This window comes from Gekko japonicus, unplaced genomic scaffold (genome assembly GCF_001447785.1).
Source record: "Gekko japonicus isolate JY-2015 unplaced genomic scaffold, Gekko_japonicus_V1.1 scaffold1491, whole genome shotgun sequence".
Classification (NCBI taxonomy): Eukaryota; Metazoa; Chordata; class Lepidosauria; order Squamata; family Gekkonidae; genus Gekko; species Gekko japonicus.
The window spans coordinates 132348-140083 of NW_015159755.1; the positions used below are offsets into that span (position 1 = coordinate 132348).

Here is a 7736-nt window from a genome sequence, read left to right on the forward strand (position 1 = left end):
ACTCTACAGCTTAGAGGGAACATTGGTGGTGGGGCGGCGGCTTGTGAAGTTTCTGGATTGCAGGCTCTCCAGCAGGGATGGAAAAAAACCCACTGGATTGGTGAGAGAATCGCCTCTTGTTTCCTTTCTCGGGGGTCCCCTAGTGTATTACCGGAGTCCCAGAGTCAGACACAGATCTGCCTCTCTGATTGTATTCTCATCCCGAAAGCCCCTAGGAAACCAGCGTGCAAAATGCAAGGTGTTCCCCGGTTTGCTTTGGCAGGACACATCTCCCATTCCTGCGCATTTGCGATATTCGAGCTGTGAGATCTGTTGGACTTTGACCTTTTCCTGACCAAAACCCCCCCCCAACCGGCTGCTTGGGAAAATCTGTTGTGTGTGCATGTGTGTTGGGGTGGGGGGTGGGGTGTTCCGAGTCCAAGCCGACACAATCTAGTGTTGTGTGCTTTGCTTTAGTTTTAACGACATAAAAAATCCTGTCTCTCCAGAGTGACAGCTTGGCCCATGAGAACTTGGGGCTGTTCCAATTTGATTTCGGCAGATGTAGCAGAAAAACTGAGCCATCTGGTTTTTTTCCTTGTTTTTGTTTTCAGAAGGCTATTTTCTGTTTTACTTCTTTTTGCAAAGAATAGGCCAGCAGAACCAGTGCTTGGGGCTTTGATCTGCTGGCAATGATGTGATTTAAAAAACAACAACAACAGCAACCCCACCAGGAGAACATAAAGCGCAGCATGGAAGGGTGGTCCGGCAGCCGGGATTGGCACCATCTCCTGGCTCCCCATGAAGGAGAAGACCCCCCAGCCACATGTCTCACACTGTCTACGTGAGTCATCCGACCCAGGTAAGGGAGGGAGAGACCACCCCTGGGCCTTTTCCCCATGGATGTTTTTGTGTGCATGGAAATTGAATTGCCCTGGCCTTCAGCCGTCCCCAGGTGCAGAGGTGCAGTCTGCTAGGAAAACCCTGTCTGAGTTCAGTTTTTCCTCTTCTGCTATCTCACATTAAAAAAACTTTTATATCGGTGGCATGGACAGACCTGCCGTGTTTCCAGGCGGGGGCTTCTAATTTAGTCTCTCGTTGTTCTCTTTATTCTCTTATAACCAGTAGAAATTGTTGCTGAGCCTAAATGGCTCTCTGTATCGTTTTGGTCTTTGTTCTGGAACTACGTGATTCAGAAAAAAGCAGTTGTTCAGGAGCCTTTGTCATCTTCTAAGGATTCTCTCCCTTAAGTTAATTGGAACTCCCCAGGGGTCGTTTCGTAGAAAAAGATCTAGGGGAACTCATTAGCATAACTCATTAGCATATGCCACACCCCCTGACATCACCGGAAGTGTCATAAGGCCACACCCCCTGACATCACCGGAAGTGTGTCATAAGGCCACACACACCGCCCCCAATGGTCCCGGCCATGAGGGGCCCGGCGGTGGACCTGCAAGGCCGGCGGGAGTGCAAGGAAGCCCCGCGAAGGCCCTCCCTGGCCCCAGGCAGGCAGGGGTGGGGAGAGGCAGGGAGGAAGCAACTTACCCTCCCTCTTCTCCTGCCTCCTCCTGGCTGAATGAGGGCCGGAAGCGGGGCGGCCGGAAGCAGGGGGCGGGACTTTGTCATGTGCCCCGCCCCCCCGTACCTCACCCGGGGGAATTGCGATCTCCCCCGAAATGACCTCTGGAACTCCCTCAATGTACGCTCCCTCCCCCCCTTAAACACCCTGCCAGTCAGTGCAGCTAACAGGAGGACTTCCTTCCAGATAAGGGTTATGGAGATTTTGAAAAATGCATATGAAGCCAAAGGAAATGTTCAGGGGGGGATTTTTTATTGATGTATTTATTTTATTCAGTTTGTATTCCGACCTACCCTGCAAGCAGGCTCAGGGTAGCTTGCAGTTTTGACCGGAAAAATCCCAGAATCCCAAACCAAACTTTGTCACAAATTTTACAATGTTGTTTTGCAAAAAACTACTCGGATGGGGCTGTGTTCCATGTGGGGTGGTGCATCCATTGCCCCCTACCCCAGCCATGGCCTGGCTTCATATGTGGCATCGATGGCATAGGAGAGGTGTGGAAGTCCTTTTAAAAGTCACAGATGCAAAAACAGCCTGTGCGAACAGGGAGCTTGGGGTTGTGAAAAACTCCAGATTTTCCACTCGGGCACAGATCAGCTTCAAAGACCTCCTTTCTTATGCCTTCTGCTGAATCAGCCTGTCTTGCCAAGTATCTTCTCTGCCCGCGCAACATGGCAGTAGCTCTTCAAGGCCTCGGTCGGAAATCTTTCCCTGCCCAATTAATCTGAGACTAGAAATAATGCCCGTTGTGGAAATAAATACAACGAGGTCTAGAAAGAGGCTCTGGGAGAGTGCTCTGGCTTTGGGCAAACAGTGTCAGTCTGCTTTTAAGACATGAACCTGGGACCTGCACACCACCAGAATACAGCAGGTTCCATATGCAACTGACATTCCAACTGCCTTGGGGGGGGGGGGGGAGTTTGAGGTGTGGAATGGAGTGAAGTCCAATCAGCTTCCATATGCAAAAGACCAGGTTGTCGCAGCAGTTGTGGTGTGGGCGGGACCCGGGCTTTGCCTTCTGATTGGTGGCGATATATGCTGAGGAGCAGTGCCATCAGCCATACACTAAGGGAGTGCATTTTAGAATTAGAACTTTGGCACCCACTATTCAATTATATATAAGAAGAGATTCTCCTGAAACTGACCCTGAGTCTTCCTGTATGCAAAGCAAGCGGACTACCACTGAGCAGTTCTCTTCAAGGCTGTGTTTGGGCTGCTGAGGGATTTGAACCTACGTGAGGGCAGTTTGGTGGCTGCAGGCATTAGGTCTTATTGTCCTTCTATCCATGGAGCTGTCCTTAGCATGGGAGATCAGAGGCGCAGTGGTGGAGAGAGAGCCAGCTGAACACGGGAGCAAATAAATCAGTTTATCCAAAGGTACCTCTGCCCTAGGAGCTGTGGTGGCTCAAGTGGTTAAGACGCTGAACTGCAGGCTGTGGAAGGGCAGTAGTTCAGCAGTTCGAGACCCGAGTGTGCCGCATGACGGAGTGAGCTCCCGTCTCTAGTTCCAGCTCCTGCCAACCTAGCAGTTCGAAAGCAAGACATTGCAAGTAGATAAATAGGGACCACTTCGGTGGGAAGGGAACAGCGTTCCGTGCGCCTTGGTGTTTAGTCATGCTGGCCACATGACCACGGAAACGTCTTCGGACAGCGCTGGCTCTTCGGCTTGGAAACGGAGATGAGCACCGCAACCCTAGAGTCGGATTCGACTGGCTTTCGAGCAAGGGAAACCTTTACCTTTACCTTACCTCTGCCCTGGCCTGGAGGGCACAGGCTGGCCTGGTCCTGTCAGATCTCAGAGGCTAGGCAGAGTCAGCCGTGGATAGTGTTTGGATGGGAGACCGTGCAGGACGTCCAGGGTCGCTACGCAGAGGCAGGCAATGGCAAAAACCACCTCTGAAAGTCTCCTGCCTTGAAAATCCTCTGGTGTTGCCATAAATCGGCTGTGACTTGACGGCAGCGTCCACCACTAGCAACAGCTATATCTCCTCTAGTCTTGCTCTGTGAGATCCTTTTAGCTGGAGGTACGGTGGCTCAGAGATTAAGACGCTGAGTTGCAGACCGGAAGGTCAGTAGCTCGGCAGCTCGAGACCCGAGTGCTGCATGACGGAGTGAGCTCCCGTCTCTGGCCCCAGCTCCTGCCAGACTGGCAGTTTGAAAGCACGAAATTGCAAGTCGATAAATAGGTACCGCTTCGGTGGGAAGGGAACAGCGTTCCATGCGCCTTGGTGCTTAGTCATGCCGGCCACATGACCACGGAAACATCTTTGGACAGCGCTGGCTCTTTGGCTTGGAAACGGAGATGAGCACCGCAACCCTAGAGTCCGATTCGACTGGCTTTTGAGAAGGGAAACCTTTAACCTTTACCGTAAGGACAGTTGAACTTCAGACATTCTTCAGTTGAGCCAATGTGGTACAGTTACTTAGAGTGTCGGGTTAGGATCTGGGAGACCCAGGTTCGAATCCCCACACTGCCATGGAAGCTGGCTGGGTAACCATGAACCAGTCGCACACTCTCAGCCTAGCCTACCTCACAGGGTTGTTGTGGGGGTTCAGTGGAGGAGAGGAGAATGATATAATACAATTTGGGTCCCCATTGGGGAGGAAGGTGGGGTATAAGTGAGCTAATTAATTAAATAAGTAAACTAGAGACCAGAAGCCTGCCCCCCCCCAAAAAAAAAGACACTGCAAAAATCCGGAGGGGGTGTCCTATTAAAAACAAAACAGGAGTTCAGCTTTTTCCACCAGAAAACCTGGGAATTTCTGGAGGGCACTGGAAACTCTTGTGATATGTTTTCTGTTTTGAAATTAGGGCAAGACGAGATTTTGCTCACTCAAAACGTGCAGTAGGAAGACTTTTATGTAAGATAGTCTGCAGTGTTAGATAAGAAGTCCTGCATGTACTGTGGACATGTACAGCATATTTGCAAGGATATGCAGGGAAAGACGAGATTTTGCTCACTCAAAACGTGCAGTAGGAAGACTTTTATGTAAGATAGTCTGCAGTGTTAGATAAGAAGTCCTGCATGTACTGTGGACATGTACAGCATATTTGCAAGGATATGCTTATTGTTTAAAGGCGATTAATTATGCCCACAATGAATATGCTACTCTGTGTGTGATGATAATACACTATTGAATAGCTCAGTTCTTTTGGTTTTAGAGACGGCTTATGTGCTGAGTGTGTTTGTGGAATGTAAAAGCACGGGAAGACAAGGATCTTACCCTCTGCCCCCAAGTCCTGGGTTCATCTAATGTCAGGAATGTATATATTTTGGGGTATGGTATACAGGCCTCCTGTGCAGTGCCCAGACTTTGACTTCAGATGGATCTCTATCATTCTCATTGCTTTCTCCTTTTCTGCTGTCGGTCATGTGGTTTTGCTTACCCAAGGAGTGTGTGTTAACATGGTTGGTATTACCACTCTGGGTGGGTCATTGTTTGTTGCCATGCTTATACAGAAGCAGGGAATGCAAAGTGAAAGGCAGGTGAGCTTTACAGCAGGTAAGTGCCACTGCCGAAGCTGTCCTTTTGCACCCCATTTCCTGTTTACATAAGAACATAAGAGAAGCCAATGTTGGATCAGGCCAATGGCCCATCCAGTCCAACACTCTGTCACACAGGGGCCATCAGGAGGTCCACCAGTGGGGCCAGGACACTAGAAGCCCTCCTACTGTTGCCCCCACCCCCAAGCACCAAGAAGACGGAGCATCATTTGCCCCAGACTGAGAGTTCCTCTCTATACCTTGTGGCTAAGAGCCACTGATGTATCTCTGCTCCATATGCTTATCTAATTCCCTCTTGAAGCCGTCCATGCTTGTAGCTGCCACCACATAAGAACATAAGAGAAGCCAATGTTGGATCAGGCCAATGGCCCATCCAGTCCAACACTCTGTCACACAGTGGCCAAAAATACCAGGTGCCATCAGGAGGTCCAGCAGTGGGGCCAGGACACTAGAAGCCCTCCCACTGTTGCCCCCACCCCCAAGCACCAAGAATACAGAGCATCACTTGCTCCAGACTGAGAGTTCCTTTCTATACCTTGTGGCTAAGAGCCACCGATGTATCTCTGCTCCATATGCTTATCTAATTCCCTCTTGAAGCCGTCCATGCTTGTAGCTGCCACCACATAAGAACATAAGAGAAGCCAATGTTGGATCAGGCCAATGGCCCATCCAGTCCAACACTCTGTCACACAGTGGCCAAAAATACCAGGTGCCATCAGGAGGTCCAGCAGTGGGGCCAGGACACTAGAAGCCCTCCCACTGTTGCCCCCCCCCAAGCACCAAGAATACAGAGCAAACCTTGCCTCAGACTGAGCGTTCCTATCTATACCTTGTGGCTAATAGGCACCGATGGACCTCTGCTCCATATGCTTATCCAATTCCCTCTTGAAGCCGTCCATGCTTGTAGCCGCCGCCACCTCCTCTGGCAGTGAATTCCATGTGTTAAATCACTCTTTGGGTGAAAAAATACTTCCCTTTATCCGTTCCAACCCACCCGACTGTTCAGCAATTTCATGGAGTGCCCACGAGTTCTTGTATTGTGAGAAAGGGAGAAAAGTACTTCTTTCTCTACCTGCTCTATCCCATGCGTAATCTTGTAAACCTCGATCGTGTCACCCCTCAGCCATCGTTTCTCTAAGCTAAAGAGCCCTAAGCGCTTTAACCTTTCCTCATAGGGAAAGTGTTCCAACCCTTTGATCATTCGAGTTGCCCTTTCCTGCACTTTTTCCAATGCTATAATATCCTTTTTAAGGTGTGGTGACCAGAACTGCACACAGTATTCCAAATGAGGTCTCACCATTGATTTATACAGGGGCATTATGATACTGGCTGCTCTGTTTTCAGTACCCTTCCTAATAACCCCCAGCATAGTGTTGGCCTTTTTTACTGCAGTTTCCCTCCTCCTCCTCTTTTCATGTGCTGCTCTTGCCTGCTGTGCCCGTAACTGCCACCTCCTCAGCCCAGTCCCTTTTCTTCTGCTCGCTTCAACTCCCATCATCCACTTTGCAAGTGCACGCTGTTTCTCTCCTTCCCCCACTTGCTCTTCCCCCTGTTTACAGGGTGGGAAACAGCTTATCTATTTCCCTCTTGAAGCTTATCTATTTCCCTTACGTGATACGCAGACATCCAAGATACCTTCATGCCGTCAATCCCTACCCAGAAACCTTATTGATCTTTACACCAGCCCTGTAAAGTAGGGCAGTATTATTATCCCCATACTGCAGATGGGGGGAGACTGAGAGGGTGGAGTGCCTAAGGCCGTCTGGTGAATATGTGGCAGAGGAGAGATTGGAGGCAAGGCCCTTGGAGACTGTGCTCGCCAGGGGAAGGGGAAGGGTTAGGGTAAGGAGAGGTGACAGAGCCCATTTCCCTCTCTCCGCCCCCTTTGTGAATGGTTGCCGACCCCCCCACTTGTTTAGGGTAACCAAAGGCAGCTGAAAAGTCGAAGGGGTTGGAGGACATCCCTCTAGGAGGAAAAAGCTTTCTCAATAGACCCAAAGACTGTTAAGGGAGGGAGTTGATAAGAGGTTTATAACATGGTAAAGATCTCTAACGGGTAGTTTGTGAGCCCCCAACTGCTTATGGGCTCTAGAAGAACAGTAGAGATCTGGAAAGACCCGCTTAGCCCTTACTCTAGAAGACCCGCTTATCCCTTTTGGTGAGAGCCAGTTTGGTGTGAGAGCCAGTTTGTTGTAGTGGTTAAGTGCACAGACTCTAATCTGGGAGAACCGGGTTTGATTCCCCACTCCTCCACTTGCACCTGCCGGATGACCTTGGGCAAGCCATAGTTCTGTCAGAGCTGTTCTTGAAAAAGAGCAGTTTCTCTTAGAGCTCTCTCAGCCCCACCTATGCAGTGTTCCCTCTAAGCTGAGTTAGTGTGAGCTAGCTCACAGTTTTTTAGCCTCCGGCTCACACATTTTTGTCCTAGCTCAGGAAGGACGGCTCCAGAGCAAACTAATTTATGCAGCAGCCAAATCGTTCACTCACAACTTTAATGCCAGTAGCTCACAGAGTAGAATTTTTGCTCACAAGACTCCACAACTTAGAGGGAAGATTGCTCACAGGGTGTCTGTTGTGGGGAGGGGAAGGGAAAGGAGTTTGTAAACCGCTCTGAGACTCCTTTGGGTAGTGAACGGCGGGGTATAAATCCAATCTCCTCTTCCTCCTCCTCC

General features: G+C 50.0%; 1 protein-coding gene across 1 annotated transcript in view; it reads left to right on the forward strand.

Moving 5' to 3' along the window:
- Positions 1–637: 637 nt before the first annotated feature.
- The window catches only part of ST6GALNAC6 (ST6 (alpha-N-acetyl-neuraminyl-2,3-beta-galactosyl-1,3)-N-acetylgalactosaminide alpha-2,6-sialyltransferase 6), a 53509-nt gene continuing 46410 nt past the window's right edge, over positions 638–7736 (forward strand). The window contains exon 1 of the mRNA XM_015405805.1: positions 638–841. The gene's annotated coding sequence lies outside the window, so the exon portion shown is untranslated. The remainder of the gene's footprint in view (positions 842–7736) is intronic.